Here is a 12,680-nt window from a genome sequence, read left to right as displayed (position 1 = left end):
AAGTAGCCACCTTTTGATTTGATGACTGCTTTGCACACTCTTGGCATTCTCTTGATGAGCTTCAAGAGGTAGTCACCAGAAATGGTCTTCCAACAGTCTTGAAGGAGTTCCCAGAGATGTTTAGCACTTGTTGGCCCTTTTGCCTTCACTCTGCGGTCCAGCTCACCCCAAACCATCAGGTCATCTGGCATAGCACCTCATCACTCTCCTTCTTGGTCAAATAGCCCTTACACAGCCTGGAGGTGTGTTTGGGGTCCTTGTCCTGTTGAAAAATTAATGATGGTCCAACTAAACGCAAACCGGATGGAATAGCACGCCGCTGCAAGATGCTGTGGTAGCCATGCTGGTTCAGTATACCTTCAATTTTGAATAAATCCCCAACATGGTCAACAACAAAGCACCCCCACACCATCACACCTTCTCCTCCGTGCTTCACTGTGGGAACCAGGCATGTAGAGTCCATCTGTTCACCTTTTCTGCGTCGCACAAAGACACGGTGGTTGGAACCAAAGATCTCAAATTTGGACTCATCAGACCAAACCACAGATTTCCACTGGTCTGTCCATTCCTTGTGTTCTTTAGCCCAAACAAGTCTCTTCTGCTTGTTTCCTGTCCTTAGTAGTGATGAGCGAATATACTCTTTACACAAGATTTCTCGAGCATGCTCTGGGGTCCTCCGAGTATTTTTTAGTGCTCGGAGATTTCGTTTTTATTGTCGCAGCTGAATGATTTACATCTGTTAGCCAGCATAAGTACATGTGGGGTTCCCTAGCAACCAGGCAACCACCACATGTACTTATGCTGGCTAAGGCTACGTTCAGACTAGCGTTGTGCTAGTCTGCGTCGGCGCCGCGTCGGGCGACGCAGCGGCGACGCACGCGTCATGCGCCCCTATGTTTAACATGGGGGACGCATGCGTTTTTGCTTGTTGCGTTTTGCGACGCGTGCGTCTTTTTTGCCGCAAGCGTCGGACCAAGAAAACGCAACAAGTTGCATTTTTCTTGCGTCCGATTTTCGGCAAAAAACGACACACGCGTCGCAAAACGCAGCGTTTTTGCGTGTGTTTTACCGCGTTTTTCGGTGCGTTGTGCGTCGCGTCGCCGACGCAGCGGCGCACAACGCTAGTCTGAACGTAGCCTAACAGATGTAAATCATTCAGCTGCGGCAAGAAAAACGAAATCTCCAAGCACTAAAAATACTCGGAGAACCCCCGAGCATACTCGAGAAATCTCGAGTAACGAGTATATTCGCCCATCACTAATCCTTAGCAGTGGTTTCCTAGCAGCTATTTTACCATGAAGGCCTGCTGCACAAAGTCTCCTCTTAACAGTTGTTGTAGAGATGTGTCTGCTGCTAGAACTCTGTGTGGCATTGACCTGGTCTCTAATCTGAGCTGCTGTTAACCTGCGATTTCTGAGGCGGGTGAATCGGATAAACTTATCCTCAGAAGCAGAGGTGACTCTTGGTCTTCCTTTCCTGGGGCGGTCCTCATGTGAGCCAGTTTCTTTGTAGCGCTTGATGGTTTTTGCCACTGCACTGGGGGACTCTTTCAAAGTTTTAATTTCTTAAAGTAATGATGGCCACTCGTTTCTCTTTAATTAGCTGCTTTTTTCTTGCCATAATGGAAATCTGCAGTTCCAGCAAAGGTAATCGGTTTTTGACAACTATGAGAGACAATTATCTTTCACAACTGGTTCAGGACCCAACAAGAAGGGGGGCACTGCTAGACCTAATATTAACCAACAGGCCAGACCGCATAGCAAATATAAGGGTTGGGGGTCACTTGGGAAATAGCGATCACAAAATAATTTTTCATGTATCCTTTAAAAAGATGTGTAATCGAGGGGTTACAAGGACACTAAACTTCAGGAGGGCAAATTTCCAACGGATGAGAGAGGATCTTGGTGCAATTAACTGGGACGATATCCTGAGACACAAAAATACACAAAGAAAATGGGAGACATTTATTAGCATCCTGGATAAGACCTGTGCACAGTATATACCGTATGGGAATAAACATACTAGAAATAGGAGGAAACCAATATGGCTAAAAAGAGCTGTAAGGGGCGCAATAAGTGACAAAAAGAAAGCATTTGGAGAATTAAAGGAAGTAGGTAGTGAGGAGGCATTAAATAAATACAAAAAATTGAATAAATTCTGTAAAAAGCAAATCAAGGCAGCAAAGATTGAGACAGAGAGACTCATTGCCGGAGAGAGTAAAAATAATCCTAAAATATTCTTTACATAAATAGTAAGAAACTAAAAAATGATAGTGTTGGCCCCCTTAAAAATAGTCTGGGTGAAATGGTGGATGAGGATGAGGAAAAAGCCAATATGCTAAATGACTTTTTCATCAGTATTTACACAAGAAAATCCCATGGCAGACAAAATGACTAGTGATAAAATTCCCAATTAAATGTCACCTGCTTAACCCAGCAGGAAGTGCGGTGGCGTCTAAAAATCACTAAAATTGACAAATCTCCGGGCCCGGATGGGATACACCCTCGAGTACTGCAGGAATTAAGTACAGTCATTGATGGACCATTATTTTTAATCTTTAAAGACTCCATAATAACAGGGTCTGTACCACAGGACTGGCGTATAGCAAATGTGGTGCCAATATTCAAAAAGGGGACAAAAACTGAACTCTGAAATTATAGGCCAGTAAGCTTAACCTCTACTGTGGGTAAAATCCTGGAGGGCATTCTAAGGGATGCTATACTGGAGTATCTGAAGAGGAATAACCTCATGACCCAGTATCGGCACAGGTTTACTAGGGACCGTTCATGTCAGACTAATTTGATCAGTTTCTATGAAGAGGTAAGTTCCGGATTGGACCAAGGGAACCCAGTGGATGTAGTGTATATGGACTTTTCAAAAGCTTTTGATACGGTGCCACACAAAAGGTTGATACATAAAATGAGAATAATGGGGATAGGGGAAAATGTGTAAGTGGGTTGAGAGCTGGCTCAGGGATAGGAAACAAAGGGTGGTTATTAATGGAGCACACTCGGACTGGGTAGCGGTTAGCAGTGGGGTACCACAGGGGTCAGTATTGGGCCCTCTTCTTTTTAACATATTTATTAATGACCTTGTAGGGGGCATTCAGAGTGGAATTTCAATATTTGCAGATGACACTAAACTCTGCAGGGTAATCCATACAGAGGAGGACAATTTTATATTACAGGATGATTTATGTAAACTAGAAGCTTGGGCTGATAAATGGCAAATGAGCTTTAATGGGGATAAATGTAACGTCATGCACTTGGGTAGAAGTAATAAGATGTATTATGTGCTTAATTCTAAAACTCTGGGCAAAACCGTCAATGAAAAAAACATGGGTGGATGACAAACTCATATTCAGTGGCCAGTGTCAGGCAGCTGCTACAAAGGCAAATAAAATAATAGGATGCATTAAAAGAGGCATAGATGCTCATGAGGAGAACATAATTTTACCTCTATACAAGTCACTAGTTCGACCACACTTAGGCTACGTTCACATTGGCGTTCCGCCAATGTGCGTCGCTGTTGCGCCGGCGACGCAGCGGCGACGCGCCCCTATGTTTAACATAGGGGACGCGTGCGTCGTTTTGGTGGCGTTTTTCGCCACGTGCGTCGTTTCCGACGCTAGCGTCGGACGCAAGAAAACGCTACATGTAGCATTTTCTGTGCGTCCGATTTTCGTCGGAAAACGACGCACGCGTCGCAAAACGCGCGCGTTTTTGCGTGCGTCGCGCGTTGCGTCGCCGACGCACGGCGGCGCAACGCTAATGTGAACGTAGCCTTAGAATACTGTGCACAGTTCTGGTCTCCGGTGTATAAGAAAGACATAGCTGAACTAGAGCGGGTGCAGAGAAGAGCGACCAAGGTTATTAGAGGACTGGGGGGTCTGCAATACCAAGATAGGTTATTACACTTGGGGCTATTTAGTTTGGAAAAACGAAGACTAAGGGGTGATCTTATTTTAATGTAGAAATATATGAGGGGACAGTACAAAGACCTTTCTGATGATCTTTTTAATCATAGACCTGAAACAGGGACAAGGGGGCATCCTCTGCGTTTATTATGCTTAAGCCTTTTTTCCTCCAAACGCGGATTCTTTACTGTAAGAGCTGTGAGACTATGGAACTCTCTGCCGTATGATGTTGTAATGAGTGATTCATTACTTAAATTTAAGAGGGGACTGGATACCTTTCTGGAAAAGTATAATGTTACAGGGTATATACACTAGATTCCTTGATAGGGCGTTGATCCAGGGAACTAGTCTGATTGCCGTATGTGGAGTCGGGAAGGAATTTTTTTCCCCAAGGTGGAGCTTACTCTTTGCCACATGGGGTTTTTTTTTGCCTTCCTCTGGATCAACATGTTAGGGCATGTTAGGTTAGGCTATGGGTTGAACTAGATGGACTTATAGTCTTCCTTCAACCTTAATAACTATGTTACTATGTAATACAAATTCTAACAGTATATTCAGTAGGACTATCAGCTGTGTAGCCACCAGACTTCTGCACAACACAACTGATGGTTCCAACACTATTTATAAGGCAAGAATTCCCACTTATTGAACCTGACAGGGCACACCTATGAAGTGAAAACCATTCCCGGTGACTACCTCTTGAAGCTCATCAAGAGCAGAGGTGTCAAACTGCATTCCTCGAGGGCCGCAAACAGGTCATGTTTTCAGGATTTCCTTGTATTGCACAGGTGATAATTTAATCACCTGCACAGAATGATTCCAGCACCTTGTGCAATACAAGGAAATCCTGAAAACATGACCTGTTTGCGGCCCTCGAGGAATGCAGTTTGACACCTCTGATCAAGAGAATACCAAGAGTGTGCAAAGCAGTCATCAAAGCAAAAGGTGGCTACTTTGAAGAACCTAGAATATAAGACATATTTTCAGTTTCACACTTTTTTGTTAACTATATAATTCCACATGTATTAATTCATAGTTTTGATGCATTCAGTGTGAATGTACAATTTTCGTAGTCATGAAAATACAGAAAAATCTTTAAATAAGGTGTGTCCAAACTTTTTGGTCTGTACTGTAAATCCCAATAAATGAAAAGCCTAGCCTGTGGATAGACCATCAGAGATAGCAATGGCTATTCCTATTGGATTTTGCCAGAGTCCTGGATAGCCAAACATTTTACTTATTGAACGTCTCTCTAGATTTGGCTCACTTGAAGCTTCATGGGACAACCACTTTAAAACGTATTCACACCTATGAAAAGTGAGAAGGATTGTGACAGGTGGCTTTGTTTGGCTCTGCATCTTACTATGTACCATCATTAGAGTTGAGCAAAATGATTTACAAGGTCTTGGTTCAGCAACCTCACTTATAAGTACTCCATAGCTGCCATAGCATTGTGAATGTCCTACTGTCTGCTGCATCCTTTGCACATCTTCTGAATAGTAGGCCCCTGCGATGTCATGACATGTATAGTGCCATGACATAACAAGGCTTACTAATTTGCGAAAGCACCAAGGCTGCAGCAGATAGTAGGGAGTTTGTGTGATCCTGTCTGACTGCCGTGGACTTACCAACATGGCTTGTAGAACATGATCATGCAGATGTTTCTGCTCAATTTTACCATCACTTTGTCATTTAATGAGTTTAAGAAAAGGTAATTCTGCAAAATATACAAATAAAACTGACAGCTTCTGATTACAAGCTACCTGTGAGGCCATGGCAATGGTAATTGTCTATATAACTATTACAATGGTTCCTGTATTGGAAACTCAATATCTTAGGGATCCTGGACTTCATAACGAATCAGATTACAACTTTCTATCACAGACATGAAACTAAAAAACAAGATTACTTTGGCTGTTTCAAAGCCAAGGGAACATATAACCGTAATCTGTTAAATTACAGGCAGCATCTCCACAACATAGATCTTGGAAATTCCTTCTAAAAATATCCACTTGTAATGACACTTTAAAGAAGTTTTCCTCTACTTTATCATTGATGACCTATCCTTAAGATAGGTCATCAATGTCAGGTTGATGGGGTCCGGCACCCCCACCGATCAGCTGGTCTTGGTGTTGGCTGCGACCGCCGGCAGGAACTGCTCCATCCTCTGGTAGTGGCCGCTGCAGGGTACTGCATATCCGCCACCTATTAATTTGAAAAACAGGCAGATGTGCAGTACCCTGCCCTGGCCACTATCCTTAAATGGAAAAGCTCCCCAATTGAGCAGTTGCGGCAGCCACCGACAACAAGAACAGCTGATCGGCGGGAGTGTTCAGCATAGGTTTCCTTCAATATATGTGACCATATTAGATTGGCAATCCCAGAGGGACCTGCCCTAGCAAGACCGAGTGGAAATTGGGATTTTGCTCTTTAAAAGCATCATAGGAGCATAAGAACAAGCAGCTTGTATTACATACATTACCTAATACTACTCATAACTGTTAGGGTGTCCAGGTGGATTTATTCTTCTCATACTTTCCATTATTTAACCTTTACTTCGACAGCCAGTTGTGACCTTCAAAATCTGGCATTCCCACATGACTATCTGGTAATCGCTTTTTAATGCTTTTACTCTTCCAAGTGACGTGAAGAATATTTGGTTACCGATACATTTTGGGTGATAATTCCTTGTTTATTTACTGGGGGGGGGAAATTGCAACATTTTTGAAATATGTTATTTCAGAGTTGAAATTCAAAGACAACTCACCGAAAATAGTCATACACTACATCTTCTTTGTGTTGGCATTTTAGAGAGAAACTTTTTTCTTTACAGTAATTAAACTAAAGTGAAGGTGACTTTTTAAACCCTTTCTGCCATTGGACGTAATATTCCGTCCATGTGGGGTGGGCCTTAATTCCCAAGGACGGAATATTACGTCCAGCGCGATCGGCCGCGCTCACGGGGGGAGCGCCGCCGATCGCGGCCGGGTGTCAGCTGCTTATCGCAGCTGACATCCGGCACTATGTGCCAGGAGCGGTCACGGACCGCCCCCGGCACATTAACCCCCGGCACACCGCGATCAAAGATGATCGCGATGTGCCGGCGGTGCAGGGAAGCACCGCGCAGGGAGGGGGGTCCCTGCGGGCTTCCCTGAGCCCCCCGCAGCAACGCGATGTGATCGTATTGCTCCGGGGGTCTCCCACCTCCCTCCTGCAGCAAGCCCCGGATCCAAAATGGCCGCGGATCCGGGTCCTGCAGGGAAGGAGGTGGCTTACCAAGTGCCTGCTCAGAGCAGGCACTTGGTAACGCTGCACTGCTCTCAGACAGATCGGTGATCTGTCAGAGTGCTGTGCAAACTGGCAGATCACCGATCTGTGTTGTCCCCCCCTGGGACAAAGTAAAAAAGTTTTAAAAAAAATTTCCAAGTGTGTAAAAAAAAAAAAAAATCCTAAATAATGAAGAAAAAAAAAAAATATTCCCATAAATACATTTCTTTATCTAAATAAAAAAAAAAAAAACAATAAAAGTACACATATTTAGTATCGTCGCGTCCGTAACAACCCGACCTATAATGCTGTCCCACTAGTTAACCCCTTCAATAAACACCGTAAGAAAAAAAAAAAAAAACGAGGCAAAAAACAACGCTTTGTTATCGTACCGCCAAACAAAAAGTGGAATAACACGCGATCAAAAAGACGGATATAAATAAGCATGGTACCGCTGAAAGCGTCATCTTGTCCCGCAAAAAACGAGCCGCCATACAGCAACATCAGCAAAAAAATAAAAAAAGTTATAGTCCTCAGAATAAAGCGATGCAAAAATAATTATTTTTTCTATAAAATAGTTTTTATCGTATAAAAGCGCCAAAACATTAAAAAAATGATATAAATGAGGTATCGCTGTAATCGTACTGACCCGACAAATAAAACTGCTTTATCAATTTTACCAAACGCGGAACGGTATAAACGCCTCCCCCAAAAGAAATTCATGAATAGCTGGTTTTTGGTCATTCTGCCTCACAAAAATCGGAATAAAAAGCGATCAAAAAATGTCACATGCCCGAAAATGTTACCAATAAAAACGTCAACTCGTCCCGCAAAAAACAAGACCTCACATGACTCTGTGGACCAAAATATGGAAAAATTATAGCTCTCAAAATGTGGTAACGCAAAAAATATTTTTTGCAATAAAAAGCGTCTTTCAGTGTGTGACGGCTGCTAATCATAAAAATCCGCTAAAAAACCCGCTATAAAAGTAAATCAAACCCCCCTTCATCACCCCCTTAGTTAGGGGAAAATAAAAAAATTAAAAAAATGTATTTATTTCCATTTTGCCATTAGGGTTGGGGCTAGGGTTAGGGTTAAGGCTACAGTTAGGGTTGGGGCTAAAGTTAGGGTTAGGGTTTGGATTACATTTGCGGTTGGGATTAGGATTAGGGGTGTGTCTAGGTTAGAGGTGTGGTTAGGGTTACCGTTGGGATTAGGGTTAGGGGTGTGTTTGGATTAGGGTTTCAGTTATAATTGGGGGGTTTCCACTGTTTAGGCACATCAGGGGCTCACCAAACGCGACATGGCGACCGATCTCAATTCCATCCAATTCTGCATTGAAAAAGTAAAACAGTGCTCCTTCCCTTCCGAGCTCTCCCGTGTGCCCAAACAGGAGTTTACCCCAACATATGGGGTATCAGCGTACTCAGGATAAATTGGACAACAACTTTTGGGGTCCAATTTCTCCTGTTACCCTTGGGAAAATACAAAACTGGGGGCTAAAAAATAATTTTGAGGGGAAATTTTTTTTTTTTTTTTCACGGCTCTGCGTTATAAACTGTAGTGAAATACTTGGGGGCTCAAAGTTCTCACAACACATCTAGATAAGTTCCTTGGGGGGTCTAGTTTCCAATATGGGGTCACTTGTGGGGGGTTTCTACTGTTTAGGTACATTAGGGGCTCTGCAAACACAATGTGACGCCTGCAGACCATTCCATCTAAGTCTGTATTCCAAATGGTGCTCCTTCCCTTCCGAGCCCTCCCATGCGCCCAAACGCTGGTTCTCCCCCACATATAGGGTATCAGCGCACTCAGGACAAATTGCACAACAACTTTTGGGGTCCAATTTCTCCTGTTACCCTCAGGAAAATACAAAACGGGGCTAAAAAATTATTTTTGTGGGAAAAAATTTTTTTTATTTTTACGGCTCTGCATTATAAACTTCTGTGACGCTCTTATTGGGTCAAAGTGCTCACCACACATATAGATAAGTTCCTTAGGGGGTCTACTTTTCAAAATGGTGTCACTTGTGAGGGGTTTCAATGTTTAGGCACATCAGTGGCTCTCCAAACGCAACATGGCGTCCCATCTCAATTCCAGTCAATTTTGCATTGAAAAGTCAAATGGCGCTCCTTCCCTTCCGAGCTCTGCCATGCGCCCAAACTGTGGTTAACCCCCACATATGGGGTATCAGCATACTCAGGACAAATTGTACAACAACTTTTGGGGTCCATTTTCTCTTGTTACCCTTGGTAAAATAAAACAAATTGGAGCTGAAGTAAATTTTTTGTGAAAAAAAGTTAAATGTTAATTTTTATTTAAACATTCCAAAAATTCCTCTGAAGCACCTGAAGGGTTAATAAACTTCTTGAATGTGGTTTTGAGAACCTTGAGGGGTGCAGTTTTTAGAATGGTGTCACACTTGGGTATTTTCTATCATATAGACCCCTCAAAATGACTTCAAATGAGATGTGGTCCCTAAAATAAAATGGTGTTGTAAAAATGAGAAATTGCTGGTCAACTTTTAACCCTTATAACTCCCTAACAAAAAAAAAATTTTGGTTCCAAAATTGTGCTGATGTAAAGTAGACATGTGGGAAATGTTACTTATTAAGTATTTTGTGTGACATATCTCTGTGATTTAATTGCATAAAAATTCAAAGTTGGAAAATTGCGAAATTTTCAAAATTTTCGCCAAATTTCCGTTTTTTTTCACAAATAAACGCAGGTAATATCAAAGAAATTTTACCACTATCATGAAGTACAATATGTCACGAGAAAACAAGGTCAGAATCACCGGGATCCGTTGAAGCGTTCCAGAGTTATAACCTCATAAAGGGACAGTGGTCAGAATTGTAAAAATTGGCCCGGTCCATAACGTGCAAACCACCCTTGGGGGTAAAGGGGTTAAAAAAATTTTTTACAGATATCCATTTTAATATTCAATCCATTTTATTATTCTTGCACACTAAGTGTCTGAGGCAAACAAATCTACACCCCTCCAGAAATGTAATCTAGGGGTGTAGTGAGCTTTGTAACTCTCGAAGCTGTGAAAATGAAATTTTTCCCCATAATCTGTAGTTCATTTTCACAAGGAATATAGGAGAAAAAGCACCCTACAATTTATAGTGGAATTTTTTTTTTTTACAAAAAACACCTGTCATTGTACACAACTATGTGGGCACACAGAAGGGAAGGCGAGCTATTTGTCTTTTGCAGCACAGATTTTAATCATGTATTTTGGCAGCTTGTCACATTTGCAGAGCTAACTGAAAACGGCTGAAAAGTGACTCCACTTTGGAATCTACATCACTGAACATTTTTTTCCTGGAGGGTGCTAATATAAATTTTTACCCCTCACAACTTTGAGATTTTCAATTTTTTGCTTTTTTTTTTTTTTTTTGCTCCTTTTCTTCCTTGAGCCATAACTTTTTTTTTTCCCCCATCAATATGGCCGTGTGATGGACTGTTTGCAGGACTAGTTGTACTTTTGAACGTCACCATTGATTTTACCATATAGTATACTGAAAACAGGAAAACCATTCCAGGTTCGGTGAAATTGAAAAAAAAGTGCAATTCTACAACAGTGTTTTTTGTTTGTTTTTTGGGGAGGGGGGGCGAGGCTTGTTATACCATGTTTAATAAATGCTAAAACTGATCTGCTATTATGATTCTTCAGGTCATTACGAGTTCACAGATACCAAACATGTATAGGTTTTTTTTTATTTAGTTGTAAAAAAAAACCCGCTATTTTCTATGACCTGTAGCGTTTTCATTTTTGGGGGGCTGGATGAGGGATTACTTTTTGCGCTCTGAGCTTACGTTTTTATTTATGCCATTTTGGGGTACATACCATGTTTTGAAGTGTTCAAAAAAGGAAAAAGCAGAGCTGCACAACCATACATCAGTGCCAGCCACAATCCATCTGTGGTGTGATAGGAGAGCCCGTTCTTCAGAGCGGAGGTGCTCGCATGAAAACAAGTGGTGAATCCATAGCAATGAAAAGAAAATGCGGCAGCACTCACCGGTCTTTGTGCGGTCCAAGTCCTTTATTTGAGACAATTAAAACAACAGCATTTTCACTGCTTGGGGGAGTAGAAACAAAAGGGAGGTGAGCAGGGATAGACGATGGCCATTTCGCGCCTACAACAGCGCTTCCACGGGTCTCTAGTGTCGGGAAATGACGCTAACAAGAAATAGGTGAGTGAACAATAACCACTCCCACCCCACGCCCATGCTGTCGTTTTAATTGTCTCAAATAAAGGACTTGGACTGCACAAAGACTGGTGAGTGCTGACGAATTTTCTTTTCGTTGCTACATATCATGTTTTGATCGCCTGTTATTGCATTTTATTATAATGTTGCAGCAATCAAAAAACATTTGATTCTGGCGGTTTTGATTTTTTTCTTACAGTTGATTTGATCTTTTTATATATGGTATTTTTTAATATTTTTAAAAACATTACTTGTACTACTTTTTTTTTTTTTACTGACTTTAACCCCTTCATGACCCAGCCTATTTTGACCTTAATGGCCTGGCCGTTTTTTGCAATTCTGACCAGTGTCCCTTTATGAGGTAATAACTCGGGAACGCTTCAATGGATCCTAACGGTTCTGAGATTGTTTTTTTTTTTGTGACATATTGGGCTTCATGATAGTGGTAAATTTAGGTCAATAATTTTTGAGTTTATTTGTGAAAAAAATGGAAATTTGGCTAAAATTTAGAAAATTTCGCAATTTTCTAATTTTGAATTTTTATTCTGTTAAACCAGAGAGTTGTGTGACACAAAATAGTTAATAAATAACATTTCCCACATGTCTACTTTACATCAGCACAATTTTGGAAACAAAATTTTTTTTTGCTAGTAAGTTATAAGGGTTAAAATTTGACCAGCGATTTCTCATTTTTACAACAAAATTTACAAAACCATTTTTTTTAGGGACCACCTCACGTTTGAAGTCAGTTTGAGGGGTCTGTATGGCTGAAAATACCCAAAAGTGACACCATTCTAAAAAATGCACCCCTCAAGGTGCTCAAAACCACATTCAAGAAGTTTATTAACCCTTCAGGTACTTCACAGCAGCAGAAACAACAGACTTCCACCACCACCGTCAGAGCTTGTATAACAGTGGAAACTGAATCTCTCAAGGAATTAATTTTCGATGTGTTGTTGTCATTTTGATCTCTTTTGTGTAGTCAATAGGGATTTGACCACTGCTGCATCTAAAGGGTTACATGGCCCTTATTGGCATAACTGCCAATTCTTACCCAGCTGTCAGTTAGGGCTTGTTCAGGCAAATGTATTTTTGGTCCGTGTGCAAGTGCACAAAGTCAATGTTCCATAAGGACTGATGATCTATATGGAAAAGTAAATATCACATTTTATGGACCTTTAAATAGTGCTTGCAATGGAAAGTGGCTCATACACCTAGTCACAATGAAGACAAGCACACAGTTAATCACGTTTCCAGAGGTGACTAGCCTGATTTTTACCTA

The sequence above is a fragment of the Ranitomeya imitator genome, chromosome 5 (assembly GCF_032444005.1).
Source record: "Ranitomeya imitator isolate aRanImi1 chromosome 5, aRanImi1.pri, whole genome shotgun sequence".
NCBI classification, from domain to species: Eukaryota; Metazoa; Chordata; class Amphibia; order Anura; family Dendrobatidae; genus Ranitomeya; species Ranitomeya imitator.
This window is presented reverse-complemented; position numbering follows the sequence as displayed.